A 23625-nucleotide genomic window follows, 5' to 3' on the forward strand; every position below is an offset into this window, starting at 1 on the left:
CACTAGTGACCTCAATTGCATTGAATATAAAATAAGTGTATATAGCACTGTCTTACCTTATGCCTACCAGGGTGGTAAGAAGCAAAGAGGTCTGTGAAAGTATTTTTAAAATTATAATGGCTGTTCAAAAATAGTTATGTATATGTAGATCTAGACCAGCACACTAAATCTGTCCCCCTTCCTGATTTTGTAAGTAAAGTTTTATTGGCACACAGCCATGTTCATTTGCTCACAGGTAGTCTATGGCTGCTGTTACACCAACGGTGGCAGAACTGAGTTCCTAAGACAGAGGCCACATGGCTTACAAAGCCCCAAATGTTTATTATTTGACCCTTTATAGAAAAAGTTCACTGACCGCTGATCTATAATAAAAGAAGTCATTTATATTCAAGGACTTGTTCTGTGTGTGGGGGAAGAGAGATGATACGGCAAAGCCCCAGCCTGGATTCTTGTCTCAGGGCACCCAGGTGGCTCTGACCCCCTCACCAGGTAGATCAGGTGCTAAGGCCACCAGGACTAGCAGGAAGGTGGTGGAATAACTGCACACAGACTTTCTCTAGGTAATAACTTGGGCGATGTACATGCCTGGACACTTAAAGTAGACTGTGGAAGGTTGCCTAGTCTACCCCAAGTAGAAAGAGGGGCCAAAGAGCATGTCGCTCCAGGCCTCTGGAAGGGGCAGAGTGACAGTTTGTCACAAAGGCATTATTGCAAATTGCAACCGAGGACATAGTGTTTCTGTGAGTGTCTAAATTCCTTAGGGACCAGAGACAGGTGTTCGCTTGAAAGTGCACTTCTCAAAGGATTAGCAGAGGCCTGAAATGTCACGGTGACACTGCTTAACATTTCATCCTCAGGTCCCGCCTGGTGTTTTAGGACCCCCAGGTCCCCGCCTCTCAGACTGTTGGAAACACTCAGAGAGATCAGCATTCTGCAAATCCGTCTCAGTGATTTTTCTGGAACTCGGCATCCTGAACTCAGCTGCTTTACGTTCACAGACCAAGAATGCAAGCAGTGAAGCACAGCGACATTCCTGGAGGGAAGAATGCTCTCCGCTTAGTCGGCGGGTGAGTAGCATGATAAGAGCTTTAAGGCCAGGAGCTAGATGATGATCGTATCGCTAAGACCCCTGTTTCTGGTCTCCGCAGTCATGAGCTGCTAACAGCATCTGGCGTCCGTAACTCCCGGTTGCGGAATGCTGGCAGGGCTATTTGTGGAGCCTGTCTCTGAGAGCACGCTAAGACACCTCATACATCTGCAGCCGTCCTCCCCAGCTCATGTGGGGCGTGTGCCGTGGATCTGTGCATGACGGGGCGGGATGAAACGGGCCGGAGAGTCACCGTGACATTTCAGTGCTCTGTTCATCTTTTGGGAATTGCTCTTGAGAGTGTGTACTTACCTCTAATCCCTCACGATTTTAGAAACTCTAAGAAACAGAGTGACAATCACAGCGTGGGGGCAGACTAGCTGATTATCACTCTGCCTGTTCGCCTCTAGTAGAGTCGTCAACTTCCCTTAGCAGTTTGGAGGCAAATGGACTTTCCTTCTGCTTGGGGTTCACGGCCCTCTACAATCCGGGGACAGTCTCATTCCCCAGGACTTTCTGGCCTCCCACTGCCGGCCAGAGTGTTACTGTCCACAATATTCCACCCTCTCCCTTCTGCTCGCCTCACTCAAGCTCTTCTCTTCACCCCGCCACTCAAGCCCCATCTTCAGGAAGCCTTTCCTGACATCTCTAAGCCCTTTTATCTGAACTCCCTTGGAACGTAAGCTCTATATTGCAGTTTAACATTTAATTAGATCTTGTGATTTAGAGCCCACTTTAAATATGGATGTATTTTTACTCTCCTCTCTGCAGAAAGAAACATCCGCTTCTTGAAGGCAGAGACCATTTATTTCCTCTGACCCTCCCTCCCCACCAGTCTAAAATAGTGGTTCACATATAGCAGTTTGTCAGTAAATGCTGTTGAAAATGAGAATTTTGAAGATAGGTTTGGGGGTCTCTCTGATTACTACATTTAGAAAAAAGAGACAGGTTTCAGAGAGATAGAGCAGCAGTGCCAGCTTCAGAGTGTTAGCCATGTTCATTCTAGGACTCAGATGCACCTGGAAGGCCAAGGGTAGGCCACCAAGACCTATTTGCATTTGATCCAAGGAGTTTCTTAGGAAGGGACTCACCCTTAGGGAAGAGAGAGTAAAGGGTCATGATATTTGGACAAGGCCTGTAGGCCAGTGAGGGACAGAAGAGATGTATTAGTTTCCTGGGGCTGCCATGACAAAGTACCACAAATCGAGTGGTGTTAAACAACAGAAATTTGTTCTCTCACAGTTCTGGAGGGTAGAAGTCCAAAATCAAGATGTTGGCAGGTCCAAATCCTCTTCGGGAAGATCCTCCCTTGCTGCTTCCAGCTACTGGTGGCCTAAGCATTCCTTGGCTTATGGCTTCATCACTCCGGTCTCTGCCTGTCTTCACATGGCCATCTTCCCTCTGAGTGTCCATCTTCACATGGGGTTCTCTCTCTTTTAAAGACACTGGGCATATAGATTAAGAGCCCACCGTAACGACCTCATCTTAATTTGATTGCCTCTGCAAAGACCCTATTTGCAAATAAATTCACCTTCACAGGTACTGGGGATTAGGACTTCAACACATCATTTTTGGGGATGTAATTCAGCCTATAACAAGAGACATCTTTAATGGAGAGTTGTGTGTTATTCTTTAATATTGCTATTCCTTTCTTTAAAGTCTTTGAGAAGTCAGTAAAAGCAAATCTTTATAAACCATTGAATTTATATTCTTATATACAGTCAGCCTTCAGTATCTGCAGGTTCCACATCTGTACATTCAACCAACCACAGGTCAAAAGTATTTGTAAAAAAAAGTTCCGGAAAGTTCCCAAAAGCAAAACTTGAATTTGCCTTGTGCTGGCAACTATTCATATAGCAGTTCCATTGTGTTAAGTATTGTAAGTAATCTAGAGGTGATTTAAAGTATACAGGAGGGTGTGCATAGGGTATATACAAATACTATACCATTTCAAATAAGAGACTTGAGCGTCTGTGGATGTGGGGACCTTGGGGTTCCTGGAAGCAATCCCCTTGGACACCAGGGCTGACTGTCCTGGGGTTGAGTGACATACTAGTGAGGTTACGAGCATCTTCTCCCCTTGAGACTGGAACTTGGTGGAAACTAAAAGGGCAGCCGGGTCTGGGCAGAGGAGCCCAGCCTACACCAGGGGTGGGGAAGCAGTAGGAGAACAGGTTGCAGAAGGAGGGAGAGGCCAAGAGGACTGTCCCTAAGTGCATGCTGAGGGGGGAGCCAGACCTCACCGGAGACTATGGGCAACGCTCTTCCCTCCTTTTCCGCCTGCTTCTAAGCTGCCCTCCCTCCTCCAAATGTCTTCTGTGGGCTGTCTTCCTTGTTTCTCCAGCTCTCACAGTCCCATGCTCTCTGGGCTTCACTTATACCCTTTCTTCCTTGTTCCAAGGGCCTATCAATCCATTTTATTTAAAGGAAAAAAAAGAAATGATTTTCTCCTGTAGGGAGTGTCATCTATGTCTTTATGGTTCTACTGACTCCGTTTTTAACTGTGCAACTTTCAAGGAGAGTACCTTTGTCTTTACCAATGAACAACCATTGCTTGTACTTGGGAACCTATCTCATTGCCTGGTGCCAATTTCTAGAAAGTGTGAAGCCCATCCCACCCTCTGATTTCCCTCTCTGATAATGGGTAGAAGGTGGAGATGACCAGATGCTTCCAGGTGGCACAGATGCCTTCTGGCTGTAACATCTTGGAGCCCCTGCCCAGAACTGTGTGGGTCAGAGCTGTATGTACCTGTCGTTGGCTGAGCTGGCTTTTCCACGTCCCCAGTGAGCTCTCTCAGCCTCTTTATTTGGTCCTAGCCATCCTCTTTTCCGACATAAAACAGGAATTAGACTAATACCAGCCTCTCAGTCTTGAGGTCCTCATTTGGTGCCTTGGGAAAATCCTGAGGTGGAAAGCTGCCCCTGTTGACGTGGACCCGCCGGTCCCGGGGCAGCTGCCCTGGGGGTGATCCCAAGGAAGGTGGCAGAACCAGGCTGCATCTGCAGCAACCACAGCCCTGGCATGTCCTGCAGGGCCAGGCCTCTGGGGATCTTGTGACTGGCGATGCTAGCTGCTGCTGGTGTCAGAGCCCCTCCTAAAGGGCGGAGGGGGTGAGGAAGAGATGAGCTCACCCTTCCCCTCCCTGGCCATTCAGCTCCGAGCTGTGCCCTTGCTCACCTCCCTGTCACCCGGCCCTCATCAGGCCGGCGCTGACAGGGTAGCAGGACGCTGTGGTCACAAGCCCGCCAGCCGGACCCCACTTGATTCTTTTGCTGGGTGTGTAATCAGGGCATTAGAGGGAACTCGGCAAACAAAAAGGATAAAGCAAAGTCCTGAGATTTGGGCCAATATTTAGGAATTGAAAAAATCTTTGCTAACATGAGAGTGTCTGTTGCTGATATATTCTTGCATATGTTTGTGCTTACATATTTACTTGCAGAGGCTTAATCATTAAATCATGTTATCCCCTAAAGATGTTCTCAGCGGCAACAAATCTCTTGGCATGAGATATCATAGCAATAAAAACTACTCATGACAGGCAGGATGCTGCTGGAGTGCAGAAAACAAATTTTAAAAACTAGGTTAAAACAGTAGGAGGCATGATAATCTAGCAGAAATTAAAATGGCATCAGAGATTGTCAGATCTTCTTCTCCTGAATAATCACTGTTTTTAGCTCTTAATTTCTTCATGTGTAAAAGTGATGGTAACATTACCTTTTCTCCCAGTTCCTGCCCAGAGCTTCCCCATCTTCCTCAAGTCTGGAATCAATATAATGTTTAAAAAAAAAAAAGAAGAAAGAAAAGAAAACAAATGCTTGTCATTAATTGATAGAGAAATTGATTCAATAAATTGGGTTCAGAATAAATGATAAGAATGAGGGAGAAGGAAGGAAAAAACTTTAGGGTTACAAAGCACACTTTCATGTTCTTAAAAGAGTTTCTTGTCACATGAAATTGGCTGTGATTTTTTTTAGGCTAATATCGGTTAGTCAAGATTAATAATAATATTGACAATTTGAGTGGCTGTAATATGTGTGGCAGCCTGGCAGGTGCCGTTTTTCATTAATTAGTCAATCACACCAGCTCCCTGAGGAAGATGGAACACCCCCTGTTTTATAGATGAAAAAACAGTGGCTCCAAAGACCAGATGAGTTGCCTAGGGTCACATGACTAGTGGCCATTGGAGTATGGCCAAAATACCATGCAATGAGCTGATGGAAGTATCATAGACCTAGGATATTGATGTTCTGTGGGCTGCTCACTATATTCTAGCATCTTTACTCTCCCCTTCCCCAAGAAACCTGCTCTTGCACTGGGCCCTATGTACCTCCTGGGCTTCCAAGGCCTTAGCTAGTTACCCAAGCCCCGATACTCAGAACAAATATAGCCTTGTCCTACGGGCAGATCCGGAGACCAGGAGATTATGTCGGCGTGGCTGATGGACCAATCAATGCTCCAGTCACTCAGAGGCCTTCACGGTTCCTGGCTTTCCCTTCCCGTGCAGAGGCAGGCCGAAGGGGGACGGAAGTGATGCTGCCTCAGCCGGCAGACCCTGGGGAGTATGTGGGACCAGACTGGTACCTGGCTTCACTTAGCCCTAGGGCTTTACATGTTCCAAAAGGACAGCCTGTGAGATATACAGATGTTTGTGGTTGGTTTTTTTTAATTTTTATTTTATATTGGAGTATGGTTGATTAACAGTGTTGTGTTAGTTTCAGGTGTACAGCAAAGTGATTCAGTTATACATACACATGTATCTGTTCTTTTTTAGATTCTTTTCCCATATAGGTTATTACAGAGTACTGAGTAAAGTCCTCTGACCTACACAGTATGTCCTTGTTGATTAGAGACGCTCATTTTAATCTCTGTTCTTGAGTGGTTAGTATACACTCTGACCAGGAACACCCACCCCCAGCGTGGTCTGTTAGATTTGCAGCCCTCTCTGCTCCACAGTCCAGCTGTGTGTGTCTCCTCCAAGGCTTTGCTTCTTGGCCATCTCCATCAGCAACAGAGGCTTTGTGATTTAGCGCAGGAGACGTTGGGAAACGTTTTTCCTTGTCAGGACAAGTGGTGTTTAAGATGCAGGGACTGGCTAGAGCAGTCTCCAGGCCCCTCTGCCCTTGCCCAGACGGGGCTGAAGGCTACAGCCAGCCTGGTCACAGGTACTCCTCAGAATGGCATTTTGTGTGGCCCTGGAACAGTCACCTGATACCCACTGGAAAGTAAACTGAATCTTGCTGTTAGGGTTGAGGAATACATACCTCAGATGAGAGTTTTCCAGAAAGTGCCTGTTGGGATGTAGAGATAGGCAAGGCCTGGGATTTTACTCACCTTCCAAGGACACGTGCTGTGACTGCACGGGTGCTGGGTGCCTGTTGGCTGGAAATGTTTGCCGAACCAGTCAGGGATTTACTTTCATCGTAACGTGTCCCCGGTGGTGAGTGTGTGTGTGTGTGCGCGTGTGCACACCTGTTACTTCACTGGTGGGCTGGAGTTGCACGCACGGGCCCGTGTGGGCTGGAAAGAGGTCAGTGTGCACATCGCTTCTCAACCCTATGTCCAGTGACATCACAAAGTAGCTTAAAATCCACCACGAAAATGAGCAAATACTACCGATCAGGGCTTTTTTTTCCCCTGGGAAAGCTGGTCATTAAACATTTTCCGAACACCACTGCCTGTAATCTCTGGAGGCTAATTGAGAATGTCCAAACTGGTTTGGGAGGGTTTGCAACATCACTAAAATAAATCAACCTGCTTACCTCTATTGTTAATCCATAATGATGCTCGAAAAATGTTTTAATTTGTCTTATAAGAATCCTAGGGTTTTTAAATATATCTGTATTTACAAACCAGGTTTAAAAATGTTAAAAGCAACACACTTTTTATGAAATAGTAAAACAATACAAAGAATAAAAAGCTGGAAATTATCACCCTTAGTTCTACCACCCAAAGATAATAATTTTTAAACATAGATATTTACAAAGTTAAGTCGCTTGACCAAGCTTTACTTTTAAGAAAGAAAACCAAAAAGAAGGGAAGCCCTCTTCTTGATTTTGTTGAAATAACCCTTATTCATCGCAGAAGGCCCGTTGGAAAGGTTAATTTTCAGTCTTTCATGATCACTTAAATGAGTCACGATTCCAAAAAGAAAAACCTGCTTTTCCACAAACTGAAGTTTGAAGTTGGCCCTCCCTTTGTCTTGGATTTCAGTGTTCGAAAAGTTAAGATAGTGTCTGACTTCAGCGTGTTTGCTGGAGTTTTAGGGGTTATGAAATAACAAGATAAACTGTCCTCCGAATTCTCACAGTTTGCTGCATCTGAGCTCCCTGAGAAACTGTCCTCAGCAAGGAGTTCAATCTTTGGAATCATTGAAAAACGAAGCCCCTTCTGATTGCACAATGAGAAAGTCGGAAGTAACTGTGGTGAATTCAGGGACCCACAAAGTGCAGTCATCAGGGCCTGGCCGGGTTCAGAAGCACACAACAGAGCACATTAGCTGAGATGTGTTTGCTTTGGCACCAAGACTATTTTAGAAATAAATTAAGGATCCAAATGTAATAAAAGTGGCAGGGATAAGACTCTCTCTTCTTTTTCAATAACACTTGCAACTTGTTACCCCACGTTCTGATGCTGTCACACTGCAGTTGATTTGAACCCACTGCATCTGGCACTGATTAAGTCACATGAGGACATCCGACCCCCTAACCTTATAGGGCACCACCATTATCCCTGTCCTGAAAATGCACCCGTGTGAGCTCACCCCTGATGGCTTGTTTAAAGTCATGCTTGTGACTCTTCCAGACCTGTAAGACAATTTTTCTATTCCAGAACTTTAAGATAGGTCCGTAGCAAGAGCTGGGCAGAATATTGAAGGCTGTTGGAATTATACAGAACTTGGAATTGGGGTCCCTGCCTTCGTGTTGTCTGCCCTCTAATGGGGGATATAGGGTAAGCATCAATTTATAAGGCCCAGCAGAACCCAGATCACAGAGCAGGTACCGTAAAAGCCATTGATAAAAAAAGCTTCCTCTCACCAAGAGTGAACCTAATGTAAACTATGGACTCTGGGTAATAATGACGTTTCAATGTAGGTTCATCAGTTGCAACAAATGTACCCCTCTGGTGTAGAATGTTGGTAGAGCGGGGGAGGCCCTGTGTATGTGGGGCAGGGAATACATGGGAACTCTCTGTACTCTCTGCTCAATTTTGCTGTGAACTGCTGCAAAAAATAAAAAGAAAAGCTTTTTAAAAAGCTTCCATATTCAAAGGGTAGGAAGAGTCAACTACCAGAGCTATGACACTTCTGGTGGTCACATGAAAGCCAGACTCTGAGTATGGGTTCAAGGGTGCTTTGGACCCTGAGTCATTAGAAATGAGTTTTTAAAAAGGAAAGAAAGAAAAGGAGGGAGGGAGGAAGGGAGGGAGGAAGCAAGGAAAAAAGGAAGGAAGGAAGGGAGCTCATTTGAAAGACTGTTTCCAATAAACCCACCAACCATTGATTTGTAAAAGCTTTCAGTTAAAAGTAATGAGAGAGAGAGAGGGAGATGCTGCATTTTCAGTATGTTTCCTTTGAGTACATTGTTTTCAGAAGATCTAATTTATTCTTTTCAGTGTGGTACAATAGAGGGGGGAATAAAGGTTGAGCAAGGGAGACAGTCAAAGGCCAAGAGATCTGCAGTGTGACTCCTTCCTGCAAATCCACAAATCTCCAGTAAAATCTGTAAAGAAAAAAGCCCTAGAAGGCCTGCCTCAAAGCAATCAGAGAACAGGCTAAGTTTTGTGTTCTGGGTGTCTTAGGGTGTAACAGGGACAGCTCCCGAGGGTTTAGGAGAGTGAAGGCAAGAGAGGAGCATGAAAGAGAATATAAGTATCAAAGGAAAAATAATTTTATTAGTGCTGGTTTTCTTAACTATGGTAATGGTCAATTTGAGGAATATTGTTACAGCCAGAAGGATCCCTCCGGTGGATATATTATACCCGAAACCTAGAAACTGCTGACATCAACACCAAAACCAGATGGTAGTTTCTAAACTGGTTTAATAATAGAATCCAGAGTTATCACACAGAAGAATTTCAACTACTAAACCAGTTTAATCTGAAATGATGCTTAGAAGGTATAACAGTGACAGAGGGGATAGCTCCAGTCATATGGGAAAGCACTCATGATCCATTCATCTTGGAAGATTATTATAGAAACAGAGAAATCACCTGGGGATTGACTGTTTATTGTTAGGCGATAAATTGAACCATGCTGGCAGGAAGTCATGACATCTGCTAAGTACTTTGAACTTGGCCAGAAAACCACATATCTCTTCTTGGTGACTCACTTCTCCAAGATGATAGGACTCACTGCTTTTCAACTTATGCATAATCAGACAAGAAAGAAGGTAGCAGGATGTTAGTATGATGCTCAAAGATACTTGTGGGAGAAACATATTATATATGTATTAACTTTCTCTTCTGCTAGATGTGGAGCAGATCTGAACCATTTTTGTGTTGGGTCCATGGAGACTGGGAAGGATGATGGGGGAATGCAGGTATTTCAAGGGATGGATAATTGATCCCACACACATTCAGGGCCTCTGAGGTGGCAGGGCCATTGTGGGGTAGGGGTGGGGTTCAGTAGGCGATTACAGTGCTGAGATCCCTGTTGATAAGCTTGGCACCGAGGGAGCAGAGCCAAAAATGCGGCCACTTGACCTTGAAGGGATTATGAACACCTAGGGAAATAGTAGCAATATGACTCCCACAGGCTGAGAATCAGGCCCTCTTCCATTTTCCCAGGCCCAAAGACATGTTTTATAACCAGGCTAGTTCCAGCTGCCCAAGCATCTATATCAACATCTACCTTCATCTGCCTCCTTCCGTATCTGTTTCCAGCCAGGTGTGATCCATTCCCATCCTTCCCTAGGGTTAAGCTCTTACTGTCCGTGATATGAGACCTCTACCTGCTCCAGCTGGACTATTTAAGAACTCTTTAGCTCAGTGTTTCTCAACTGTGACTGCAAACTAGAGTCACCAGTGTTAAACCTAACTGTACTCATGGAGAGAAATTGATTATTGAATTTAGATTAAAGCATAGCCCAGGCGATTCTAATGTATAGCCAGGGCTGAGAACCATTGCTTAGCTGAATCTACATCTGGGTTCTGGGTAGGGTTTATCTGATGCTTTTGTTGTACTGACTTCTATTGAGTTGACCTTGTATTGATTCTCCAGTCTGCCTAGGTTCTGACCTTTGATAACTTTTTGTCATGTCTCCCAACCTATTGCCTCCTTGGCCTCTGAAACTTGCATTCTCCTACGCAATCTTCTTGAATATGGCTTTTTCTGTAGAAAAACCCAATCGTATCGAGAGGCGTATTAGTAGAACCTTTGCTTCTAGAGACCAGGACATGATTTTCTGGTTCCATCTGCAGTCTCTGGCTGTGAGACATTAAAAAAAAGAACATGTGGCCAAGGGGGGCCCTGGTATCACCACCCCAAGGCTATAACAATGTGTCTTTAGGGGTCTTGCTGTCTTCATGGCTCCCCGAGTTCAAGACCCAAGGACTGGAAGTTGTGTGTGTGGCTTCCAAGGTTCTCCAACTCAGAGCCAGCGCTCCGATTATCGCACTTTATACATCTCACAACGGGTGGAGAAACAGGGTGATCAAAGTTCACACTTTGCCTTAGTAAAATGTCCTCCCAAATGAGGCAAATTTTTCTTCCAGAAATGCCTGGCCTCTACTTTGGGACTCTTGTGTGTTGTTTAAACTTCATCATTTCACTGTTGAGGACACAGACAGGACAGTGGGTGGCTTCCAGAATTTAGACCAAGGTGAAACTCTCATAAACCTTTATTAGGCCTCACAAATCCCTTCCCTACTTTGTGTCTGTTATCCTGAGGCACAGGCTTGCCAGGATGACAGTTTAAAAAAAAGAGAACTTCCCACATCTCAACAACTTTGGTTAAAACCTCCAGGAGTTCTGGTCTCTTGCAAGTGAGAGGTTAAAAACAAGTGCTTAGGAGTTGTGAACTCTTCCTTTGAAATTCTCATTTGCCTTTGAATATACATACTCTTTGTCGTAATATAGGAGAGTCACCTATATTACCCACAGCTCAGGCTGACTGGGAGAGATTTTCAGTTCTGCAAAGCTAACTTGGTGTTTCGTAGGATTATATCTTCTTTCTTAAGTCTTTTCGGGATGCAGAATACTTGGTTTTCCTGAGCTCAGGTTCTGAGATCTGACGTACCACCCCTAGGTTTTCAATCTGAAATATAGCTTTAAAAACCTGCATAGAGGGCTTCCCTGGTGGCGCAGTGGTTGAGAGTCCACCTGCCGATGCAGGGGACGCGGGTTCGTGCCCCGGTCCGGGAAGATCCCACGTGCCGCAGAGCGGCTGGGGTCGTGAGCCATGGCCGCTGAGCCTGCGCGTCCGGAGCCTGTGCTCCGCAACGGGAGAGGCCACAACAGTGAGAGGCCTGCGTACCGCAAAAAAAAAAAAAAAAAAAAAAAAATCCTGCATAGCTATGGTGGTATTTGGAAAAACAAAAACCCAACTCCAAAATAGACTTATTAGTGAAGTTGTCCTCAAAAGGTGTTGAATCATATATTTGCTAAGTTAGAAATATTGTTTAAAGCAGCTTTATTCGTTCAATTACTCTCTGTTCATTATGTGAAGGACCTATACAATTTTAACAATAGTTTTCTAGACTTCCACTCCTTTGTAGTTATGGGTAGTGGTGCTAATTTTTCAAGAAACTGGAATGGGCATTTAAGGTATGGGTTTAAGCTGCCTGGTGAAATTCAATGAAATCAATAGGAAGCTCCTGTATTTGCATTCTGAGCGTTGGAACTAAGGAGGTGTCAACACACATACATTTCCCAGTAATGAAACTTCAAGATGTGCTCCTTAATGGGAGATAATCAACTGCAATGCAAATTTAATGAACTCTGATTTTGAATTGCAAACCAAACCCAATATCCCACAGAAAATTAATCTAGTCAGTAATCTCATCTGAAGCCTTAAGCTGTGAGAACCATCCCCGGTACTGACCAAATCTGCCTCTTCAGATGCTCATGGGAGGTGACCATCCTTCTCAGGTTTACTGCCTGTTCCTGCAGTATTTTCTGCATATTTCACTACTGGCTCAATGCTACCACTCTTCATCCTTAACAGGCGTGCTATCAAACTTATAGTAACCGCCCCTAAAATGTTAACCTCCATAAGACTGGGGGGAAAAAAAAAAACCAACAACTTGATCTGAGCTCATATAAAAAAAGAAAGAAAAGCTCCTTCTCAACAAAACTCCACTCCAGTTTAATGTAGGCATCCACCCCCCCCCCCCATGCGGAACAGCTCCACTTTCCCCCCTCCATCCTCCATCAAGCCTTGGGGAGCTTTTCTTACTTTCCTTGAACCACAAAGAATCTCCCTTGGCCCCTCTGTCTCAGAAACTGGGGCTATTTGCCCTGCATCAACTCTTCAAAGTGGAACTTCCTTCCTTGATCTCATGGCCCTTTATCCTTCAAAGGTCCCCAGAAGAGGCCACCTGCAGAGTACTCTTCTTTCCAATGTAAAACTACTTCCTGTGATTACAGGTGCTTCACCTCCCATCATGCCTTTTTAGGAGTGGCCGACAATCAGTGGGACCAGGATGTTTTTCTGGCTCTTTTGATAAGGCACCCTGGTGCCAGGCTGAGCAGGCAGCAGAATATGTAGGTCTGGAAAGTAGGAGAGAGATCACAGCTGGAGCCCTGGGTTTTGATCATCCCCACATGGAACTATTCATTGACAGAATCGCTAAGGTAAGATTCTCAGTCAAGGAGCTGGAAAATGGAAACAAAATTCCATAGCACCCTGAATCCTTTAGAAGGCGTGGATAAGCTCCATGGGGCCTGGTCTCCTGCAGGTGAAGGAGAGGAAAAAAAAAAAAAGGAGACAAATGTAGCAACTGGAAAGCCACACCATGTAGAGAATGCTCGTGGCATAGAAAAAGGATGGGATGCAGTTTTATGCATCTTTTCTAAGCTAATGAGGAATACAGGTTATTAAGCATTTTGAAGAGTATTTTGGAAGCAAATAAAGCCTTCTGTAGAAGTTAATTTCTAAAGATTTATAGACTTGGTGCTGAACTACTGTTCTTACAGTAACTGCATAAGGGAGAAGAAGACTTAGCAATAAAGGCCTGGAAACAATAAGGCTCCGTAGCGTGGTTGGTGTGATTTGTGGTTCACGAACCACATGTGGTGTATGCACTGGAATCAAGACTTGACGTGAGGAGAGACTTCTTCTGAAGCCACATTTGGGTTAAAGGTTATTCCCTCCCTGCCCCCCCCGCCCCGTCCCCGCCGCCAAGTTCCTTAGAGGAGAAAGAATTGAAGGCACGCGATAAAACCCACTTTGTAAACTTTACAGTTCATTTTGTTTAAGTAATCATAGTGTGCGTTGTAAACTGAATCTGGGTTGCCAGATTTAGCAAATAAAAATATGGGACACCTAGTTAAATTTGAATTTCAGGTAAACAATGAATGATTGTTCTAGTGTATATCTGTCCCGTGCAGTATCCGTTCTGGATTTTATAGGATAACCCTAAACTGAATCTAATTCCCCTTAGAGTGTCATAGTCAACATTCTCAACAACACCTCCTTGTGAGGATCCCAGTGAAAAGCGTTCTAGGCTTCACTGCTGTCCTCTGCACTTACTGGGTGTCCTCAGTAGCTCCACCACATTGCTGTTTCTCCAATTTCTCTATAAAATGTTCATTCCCTTGTGTACCAGTGGCTTCAGGAAACCCTCCAGATTCCTGCCCCCTGAACCTGCTGGATCCTTCATGTGGTTTTTCTCCTGTTGACCCTCTTCTCCTAGTTTTTTCTCTTCCTCTTGCCACTCCCCCACCACCTGGCTTTTCAGATGGTCTCTTGCTTTCCAAGATGACCCTCCCCTCATCTGTAGATGTCCTCTGCCTCACACTCCAAGCTGGGAGCCAGCCTTGCCCACTTCTAAGTGGGAGCTGATTTTGTGGGTTGTGGCCAATATGGCGCACTGCAGCCTACTTACCCCAGTTAGCAAGACCAACAGATCTGATAGATCCTCCCTAACTATTCAAGCCTAGAATTTCATTTGGCCCGCAGTGGCCAAGATGAGGAGAGAAGTCCCTCTTACAGAGTGCTGTCTCTTTAAGGTTGAGTTCTGCAAGGTTTCCACAGTGAAGGCTGCTCTCCAGGCGCTGGGGGAGTGAGGGGCCAGTTCTTAGCAATCACGTGGTTAAGGCAGAAGCACATCTGAGAGTATTTTTACAATGTTTTATTTTATAATACTAGGATTTGGGGGGAAGGGCATTGCACAGTTTTCTTAGGAGCTCCAGACCCCAACTCAAAACCTCATTCCAAAGAGCCCTTTCATATTTATTCACCCTGAAATAAAAAGATTTTAATTTGAGCTGACAGTCTCCACATTTCATTAGCACCGAAATCAAGTAAAATCAATTCATGTCACCAGGATTGTTTATCACAGAGGAGGAATAAAAATATATATATAACCACACAGTGGCAGCTTTCACCCAGTGGTTATAGAGAGAAGATGCCTCTCTTTGCAACTGATGTACTCAATTCCACAGAGTACCCTGAAGTTGCTCTCCCTGGTTACCTCTGTGGGGTTATCTCAGCATTTCTTGTGACCTAGAGCCCTAAGAGTTCTGGTTTTGGTCCCCTGAGGCATGTTTACCGATGCCCAGGCTGGCAGTGATAAATGCCATGTCTTTTTCGACCAGAGGTTATTTCTACCAGAGTTCTGCTCAACTCTAACAGCTCAGTAGCTGGGTATAGTTTCTGCAATGGCCCAGGGTGGGTTAGATCTGGGCAGGATGGGGGCAAGCCCCAGGAACCACTCCTAGCTAGTTAAAACATTATTTCCATGTGAGCTAATGCCATTCCTCCAGCTTTTCATGGAAACAGCTCAGAATTATCTAGCGACATCTGGAATGACTCTCTCTCTCTTTTCCCTCACAGTGTGAACACTGTCAGAGATTTTTACTTCATGTGACTATTTGCCCTGTAAATGTGGTTATCGTAGTGACTGCATTTATCCACGTGGACAAATGAGTTTGTACACGTAAAACTCTTTGGGGCTGAAGCCAAACAAGGCCCCTCTCCTTCGCCACCCTTCATTCCTTCTAGCTCACAGCTATTTTTACAGCAGCTTGAGAGTCAGGAGTTTTGGGAACAAGCCAAGTGTTTTGGGGTGTGTCTGTGCAGATTCAAAGACCTTTGGGGAAAAAAGCAGCAAAAGAAAACAATTTTCCTTTCCTTGGTTTCTAAGCATTTCTGTTCATCTACATCATGTATGTGAATGTTATGCTAAGTTGTTTTACATTTCGGGGAATAGACTGTATTTTAATATTCTCTGTAATCTTGGTTTTCATTTCCTCGCAAGCCCTTTATTCTACTGCCAAATCGCTGACCTGTCTAACCTTTGCTGCAAGGATAAACTCTGACCTTCATGGAAATTCCACCATCTCAGGAAAGGAAAACTTTAGCTCCAGCCAGGCCTAGAATCTCGCAGTGAAAGGAAGCTGAAGTGAGATTTTTATTGGAATAGGCACTGTCAAATGGTTTATTCAAAGTGAGCGTTTTAAAGAGTTTCTTTTTAAAAAAATTGTCTCCAGCATTACTGTTTTAAAATATGTAGCTTCAGATGGTGCCTGGAAGTAGGCTGTAAAAAGAAAATTAGTAAAATAATAACAAACTCAGAAAAAATAAAATAATAACAAACTCAATGTTTTCTCATAGTGTACGGATCCTAAGTTCAAATCTTCAAATTTTATCATAATGACTACAGGTCTTAATATGACAAATATGAAAAGCTACTTAATCAATTACTTAGTCTTTCTCTTCCATATCTTCCCATTTCCCTTCCCAGTTCTGAAGGGCGTTTTTAGTCACTAAATACATTGTGATATTGCTTTTCCAAACTTTTAATTCCATGGGCCATGGAGGGTTTATTAAAATGGGTGTGATTCCCAGTACTGTAGAAAAAGTATTCTTTTTGTGGGGAGGGAGCGGTAACAAGCCACACGATTACACTTACTTGCCTAAGTGTTATTTGATTTCCAGAAAGAATTTACTATTAGTCTGGGATCAAAAAGCCATTAGCCAAGATGAAAGGTGAAACAGAAGTCTGCAGTAGTTAAATTCAGCCTCTGGGTAGAGTTGTCTGCTACTGGTACAGGGACAGTGGGCCTATCCCGTGGAAGGACAGAATGGGACCATCTTTCCAGATCCAAGGTCTGAGGGGTTCTGTGGAATAGACATCACTATTAGCTGGCTGAGAAAATAAAGGTCAACAGGTAAGACACTATTGGCATGAGTCCCTTAGTGCACGTACTTTCTCACTGGTATTTCGTGACCCCTCTTCCCTCCCTCAGAGGCAGGAGAAACAATGAAACAAATATCTGTATTGAGCTTCTATTATATGCTGTGATATATTTCAAAAGGGAAAGACTGTGTTCTCACCTGGCCTTGCTAGAGAGCTAAGCCACTTTCACATGAACTCAGAGCCTGGCAAGGACGCATCTACCTTCCAACTGAGTAGCTGGTGATATTTAAGCTCTAGGATATGACATCATGATGATCACAGCCTCCTGAGGAGTTGTTAAAAGTGCACTTCAGGGCTTCCCTGGTGGCGCAGTGGTTGAGGGTCCGCCTGCTGATGCAGGGGACACGGGTTCGTGCCCCGGTCCGGGAAGATCCCACGTGCCGCCACGGCCACTGGGCCTGCGCGTCCGGAGCCTGTGCTCCGCAATGGGAGAGGCCGCAACAGTGAGAGACTCGTGTACCAAAAAAAAAAAAAAAAAAAAAAAAATGCACTTCATCCCCTGAGATTCTGAACTAGTCAGTAAAATACGAGGCCCAGGAATCTGCATTTTCAGGAGCACCCACAGTTTCTAGATGCAGCCAATCAAAGCTGTCCTCATTTATACCAGGCTTCATCTGTTTTTTTAAAAATGTTAGGCAGGAGAATAGGGCTCTAGCTAAAAAGATTAGTTCCGAAACCATGCACTGAAAGATAGTCTTGAGGATTAATGGATATTTATAGATATGTATAAATATATGCATATATATAATACTAAATAGATATACTCTTTATACTTATATACCAAATTTATTTAGTTTTATGTACCTTTTAATATTTTAATTATATATACACACAAAATATATATAATTAAGGTACATATAGACACAGGTTTTATTTAAGGCTGGAAAATACTAATGCTCCTTAGTAAGGATAATTATTTTTGTACCACATGAGAATTATTTTTGGTAAAAAAATCCAGCAGGGGCTGTTTCGCAAACTCCTTTGGCTGCATTTGTTGTGAAGGCTTTCCGTGGCAGAAAGTCTCTGTGTTGTATGTATATAAGGAGGTTGTATGCATGTGAGGAACATATATAAACTGTATCTATTATATATAATATATACATATATATAAGGGAGAGGGGAAGGAGCAGAGCTCTGTACAGATTGAATCTGGCCATTTGCTCCTCCAAATGCATAAAGTACAATTGTTATAACTGAACGTGGGTGGAGGTTAAAACTCCTGAAAGAGTGGTGTCACATTCTTGATACCGACAGTTCTTTTCAAAAGCTCAGCGGCAGCCCTATTTTCAGAATTTCTAAACAGACATAGTTTTGAGGTGCCAGCTAGTTAGAGAAGACAGAATATATTAATAGACTCAGGTGGTAAGATCCAGAGGTATGACTTTAACCTTATAAATAAGATCCCTGGTTTTCAAAATCCGCCCCCCCCATCCATCTCCAGCTTCCCCACCCCTACTGACTGCTCGTCAGTTCCCAAGTTCCCATAATTGAGGACAGTGCCTTCCACTAAAAAATATCCCTGAAATACGTTAGCACATGGACTGCAGTGCAAGCTAAGCACAAGAAACAGACCTCAACCCTTACTCCCCAATATTCTTATTCAGTGGGTCTGGATGAGGCCAGGAATTTGCATCTTCACAAGCACCCAAGGGCTTTCTGAGGGGACGGATACTTGGACTACAGCTTGAGCCAGTCCACATTACAGCGTGCACGGCTGATGGTGGATTCCTTGTCCAGAGCAGAGGGTCCGCACTTCATGGGAAGTGCAGGGAATATACAAGCTCGGGCACACCAACACCTCCTCCATGCTTTCTCAGGAGTAGCCCTTGATAATCGTCCACACAAGACAGATGTTTAACACATAGAAACAAATGAAAAAGACTAGGAAGAGCTCTTTACCTTCTTAAGACCATTATGAGTAAGATCATATGATGGGAGCATTTTTTACCGGGGGAGGAGGGTTCCAAGCCTTTAAGTTTGGAACTCAGTGCATAAATATCAGCGGCGTTTGTCCTGCAGAGCAGACGGGGCGTGGAGAATGAGCTGGAGGATGTTCCCCTGGACACCCTCCCGGGATAGCCGGGGACACACACCCTCTCTCATCCATTCTTCATCTCTCCTCCACGTACACTTGCACTTCTGAGGGCACAGATACTTCACTGTGAGGAGGACTGATTGGATGTGTGACCTGGAGTCAAGGGAGTCAGCTGGGGAGACGGCTCGGCACGAGGTTGAACTTACGGGGAGCGACAAGGGCCTCGGAAAAACTGAGTGCGCGGAAATGGGGACGGTCCTGGGTCAGAGGGACCGGCCTCCCTGGCCAAGGTGGTGATACCCAGGAAGACCTGAAGCTGACTGATCGTGATTCACGTCAATAAGAAAGTTGTAACAAAGTACAGTAGGGAGGGACCACTTTGGGTAGAAGGTTTTAGGAAGGAATAGCATCAGCTAGAAGGACCTTGAAGAAAGAAAGGGATATAGATGTCAGATGGGGGAGCCAGGGAAGGGGCGAGAGCCTGGATGCTGAAGGATGCTTGGACTCCTGTGGTCCGGTCCGTTGTCATAGATAAGGCTGAAAGGCCGGCTGGGAACAGCTGCGTGTCAGGCTAAAGGTGTGTCGGCGTGTGTCAGTGATGTGATGGAACAGGTGAGTACTGGGATCAAGCCCAGGTTTCAGGAAGATCGATCAGGAAGCAGCAGATAAGAGGGACTCATGCAGGACAAGAATGGAGTCAGAGACATAAAGGAGATTCTTGCCATAGTAAAGGGAAGTGTTAAGGAGGCCTGAACTAGGGCAGTGGCATTTAGGGCCTTTGGGACACTTGAACTGGCAGTGGAGCTGGACCTGGTTAGGGAAAATTACCAGTTTGGCTTTGGACCTGTTGCACTGGAGATGCCGGCAGGCTGTCCCCTTGGAGATGTCCAGATGGCATCTGGAAAAGTGGGCCTGATGGTAGGACCACTGGGTTAGGGAACAGAACCTCAGGAGCTGCCTATGGTTAGAGACAGGAGGAGTGGGGAGGACACAGGAAAGGAGGCGTTCCCCGTGTGAGGGACTGCTGTGGTGCAGTGTGATGGGATACAGGGAATCAAAGAACCTCAAGGAAGAAGTGGCAGCAAACAATGTCACCTGCTGCAGCAAGGCCAGGGCTGATAACCCCTGGGCTCGGGGCTACGGTTGGTGTTAGTGATGCAGGCAGAGTACGGAGTAACTCGTAATCTAGGGTCAAAGCAGAGGAGAAGCTTATGCTTATACAAGGGAGTAGCGGAACTGCAGGGAGGATTTTTAAGGTATTCATTCATTCCCTCATTCATTCATTCATTCTTTCATTCATTCATATTACTGTCAGAAAGACAGAGGTCTGTTTGTCAGGGAGGTCTAAGGAGAGAGTGCAAAGGTTGAAGATATAAACAGGCCATGTCCGGGGAAATGGCTCAGAGAGGGTCAGAGAGGATGGAATGAAGAAAAGCATCGAGCACAGGCCTTGGCACAGGAGGGGCCCACTTTTTCTTCAGAGACAGGACGGAAGTTGCTGGTGAAGGTACAGAGGAGTTAAAAGAGAAAGGGTGTTGTTTAGTGGGTACAGAGTTTCAGTTTGGGATGATGAGAAAGCTCTGGAAATTGATGGTATATGTACTTAATGCCACTGAATCGTACACTTACAAGTGGTGAAAATGGTAAATGTTACGTTAGCTATATTTGATCAGAGGGAGAGAAAGGGTGAGCTCAGTCTCGCAGTCAGGTAGGTAGGGAGGGTGAGTGCTGCGAGCCCCCGAGGATGGGGGTGGAGGGAGAAAAGCTGTGAGGACCCGTACCAGGTAGCACAAGAACTGGGCACCAGAATGGCCCAGGTTCAGGGGTGATGTGGGAGGTTCTCCTTTTCTTGGTAAATCTTAATTCTATCACGTCCATCCTTTGCCTAATATTTGTCAATGGTTTCCCATTTCTCTGAGGATAAAATTCTAACTCTACCAGGACCGCCCAGGCCTGGCATGAGCTGAACTCTGCTCACCTCCCTAACCCTGCCCCCCACCATTCCCCTCAGACTCCTCCCTGCAGCCACACAGGCCTTCTCAGGTTCCTGGATGGACGTGCCGGGCACACTTCCTCCTCAGGGCTTTTGCACGTGCTGTTCCCCCAGAACAGCCCCCCTCATCCTGCAGGTTTCAGCCTGGACGCCCCCTCCTGAGGAAGTGGCCTCCCTCTTCCCGCATCATCCCCGATCACAGCACCTGGTCACTTCCTTCACAGCACTTGTCACATTGGGGAACAATGTATGTATTCATGTGTCAACTTGTTCATTCACTGTCCCCCCACTAGTCTGTGAGTGTGATATCTTTCCTGTCTCTTCCCAACAAAGTGCTCTCCACACATAGTAGAGATTTGCTCGGTAAATATTTGTTGAACGAATGAACGAATGAATAGATCAATCTCTTGACATTTTGCAACAGTGCCCAGCAGTCTGGGCACAAGAGAAAAGAAAACAGAGAGTGGTGATTACATAGGACTAGGAATGACTTTGGGGAACTTATGTGAGAAGCTGGGGGCAGGGGGAACTTACCAGATTCAAGAGAAACAGATGTATGAACCCACTAGGACCTTGAATGGACTGATTGAGATGAACGTACCCAAACAAGGAAGAGATGCAGATGCACAGGTTCATTGCATATTTGTGCCCCGCGTAGCAAACTGAGCGTGATCAGGCCAACAGACACATTAGATTCATACCCAGATTTCCCAAGTGCCGAGATGGCCTGAAGCATCAACAGTAGTGAGAGCTGCTCTTGGGCACTTGCTCCAAAACAGTGCTTGCACTTTGCACCTTAGCTCGTTTCATCCTCACAACAACCCTCTGTGGTGAGTACTTTTCTGAAGATCAGACAGTGAGCAAGATGGCAGAGTCCCCATTCAACTCAGTCCTCTCTGTCTGTGGACACTGAGGTTTAACCACTCCTAGATTGTTACCAAGTGTATGGGGTTCCACATTCACAGTCACTACTGTCAAGGAGATGATAACTTCAAAGCAATCGCAGGAGGATTGAACATGAAGGTAAAACCCTCAGAAGGTTTACAGAAGGCATATCTTCGAGGTGCTCGTGTGAGACAAAGAGTTGGTCCCCCGCACAACATTTAATAACCAGATCACTTGCCCTGGGGCCTAACATCTTTTCTTTTGCGAAGTATTGTTTAAAAATACTTTGTCCAGAGCACACCCTTTAGTGATTACTTGATTGGAAAGCCTCTGTGGAAACGCCACATCTTGAGTCCCACTTGCAGTCATTCTTCCTCCTTCTTTTAAAGCACCAAATGCTGTCTTTGGCACTCTGCAGATTGGACAGAAGGTTTGCCTTCAGGGGCAGAGAGTGAAAGCCATAATTTTCTGCCCCACTTAGTGCTATAGGCAATTTTCATTTTCTGTTTATAAAAATTATTAGCACCAGTAGTATAGGAGCAGCTTTTGGGGTGGAGTTTTGTTGACATTTCAGCTTGGGAGCTTGGAAGGAAAAATAAGATCAAAGTGGAGTAACATGAGGCAATGTAAATATTAGGGAAACGGCCTGGAGAGGATGGTGAAATGCCAGTCCATCTGACAGCACATTTCCAAGGAGAGCTGTATTTTCATGACCGGTTCACATGTAAATAGTCAACGGAATGGATTACTTTGGCAAAAGTGAGTTCAGAAAATCTGCTTGATAATATTCATTCAACCTGCTTTGCTTTCCTGCTGACGTCAGTATTTTCCAGCAAGAGCAAGTGTTCAGAAGCCACATGGAAGGTGCGAACCCCAGGCAGGAAGCCTTCCCAGCACCAGCCTCCTCTGGGCAATGGAGAGACAGTTCCCTTTGGGATCTGCTAGCATGGTTTTGAGCTTTGGCAGTAATGATCATGAGGCCGTAAGAAATCGATTGGTGCTGGGAGAGACCCCTGCCTCCTCCTCTCTGAGCCCATAGTATACAAATGGTCTTATCAGTAGTAGATATTAACATACTTAAGGGTTCAACGTAGAATCACTGTTGCAAGGCAGAGGAAGTGCTGATGTCATGGCTCCGTGAATTATTTCTCCTTATTTCCATCGACCTCTGTACTGCTCTTGGAGCAAGAGCACCACACGTTCGGGTAAAGTAATGTGAAGCACACAGTGAGGTGGTTTTGTAGGAGCCATAGGTTGAAAACTGCTCTAAAGGTCACTCTCATCTTCATCAGACCACAGCTGTGTGGGAAATACATTAACCCATTAATAACCTGAGGTGGACAAGACGTACCGAGGGGGGAATGCCTGAAAAACAATACATTTTGACTGTATTCCCAAACAGTGAAGATTTCTGTTCATTCCTGTGAGACTCTCACGCATCACTCTGTAAACGAAGCTGATCGTGAAACTTGTGGGAAGCAGTCTGAAGTTTAAATGGGTACCCACACTCTTCTACTCACATAGAGAGACCCCTGTTTCCAAATCATGGGGATTTTAAATAGAAAGAGGTATTGGTTTTCCAGGGCTGCTGTAACAAAGTACCACAAACTGGGTGGCTTAAACAACAGAAATGCGTTGTCTCACAGTTCTGGAAGCTAGAGGATCACCAAGATCAAGGTGTCTGCACAGTTGGTTCCTGCTGGGAGCCATGAGGGAGAGTCTGTCCCAGGTCTCTCTCTTAGCTTCTGGTGGTTGCCGGCCATCTTTGGTGTTCCTGGGCTTGTAGAAGCATCTCCTGGATCGCTGCCTTTATCTCCACATGGTGTTCTCTTTGTGTGCATGTGTCTGCGTCCAGATGTATCCTTTTTATAAGAATGGAAGTCATATTGGATTAAGCTTCACCCAACTCCAGTATGATCTCATTAACTAATTACATCTGCAAGGACCTTATCTGCAAATGAGGTCGTGTTCTGAGGTCCTGTGGGTTAGAACTTCAACATATGAGTTTGGGGAAAACACAGTTCAATCCATAACAAAAGAGTTGGGCTCTTGAATTAGGAGCTTATTAATTAGTTTATAAGATATATAGGCTCTTGATTTCCCCTTTTACTTTTTTTTTTTTTTTTTTTTGATGCCCAGTTTCTTATAATAAAAGTTAGGTAAAGAGGGAAAAAATAAAGTTCAAGCCAATGTGTCTCACTTTGTGGCATGAAGCTTTGGTAACAGGATGGGGTCAAAACGAGGCTTCTAGTTCATGGTGTGTA

General features: G+C 44.9%; 1 long non-coding RNA gene across 1 annotated transcript in view; it reads left to right on the plus strand.

Moving 5' to 3' along the window:
* The first annotated feature begins 859 nt into the window (after window positions 1–859).
* The window catches only part of LOC109551518 (uncharacterized), a 53055-nt gene continuing 30289 nt past the window's right edge, over window positions 860–23625 (plus strand). The window contains exon 1 of the long non-coding RNA XR_002178293.3: window positions 860–1067. This is a non-coding gene — a long non-coding RNA (uncharacterized lncRNA). The remainder of the gene's footprint in view (window positions 1068–23625) is intronic.

The sequence above is a fragment of the Tursiops truncatus genome, chromosome 10 (assembly GCF_011762595.2).
Source record: "Tursiops truncatus isolate mTurTru1 chromosome 10, mTurTru1.mat.Y, whole genome shotgun sequence".
Lineage (NCBI taxonomy): Eukaryota > Metazoa > Chordata > Mammalia > Artiodactyla > Delphinidae > Tursiops > Tursiops truncatus.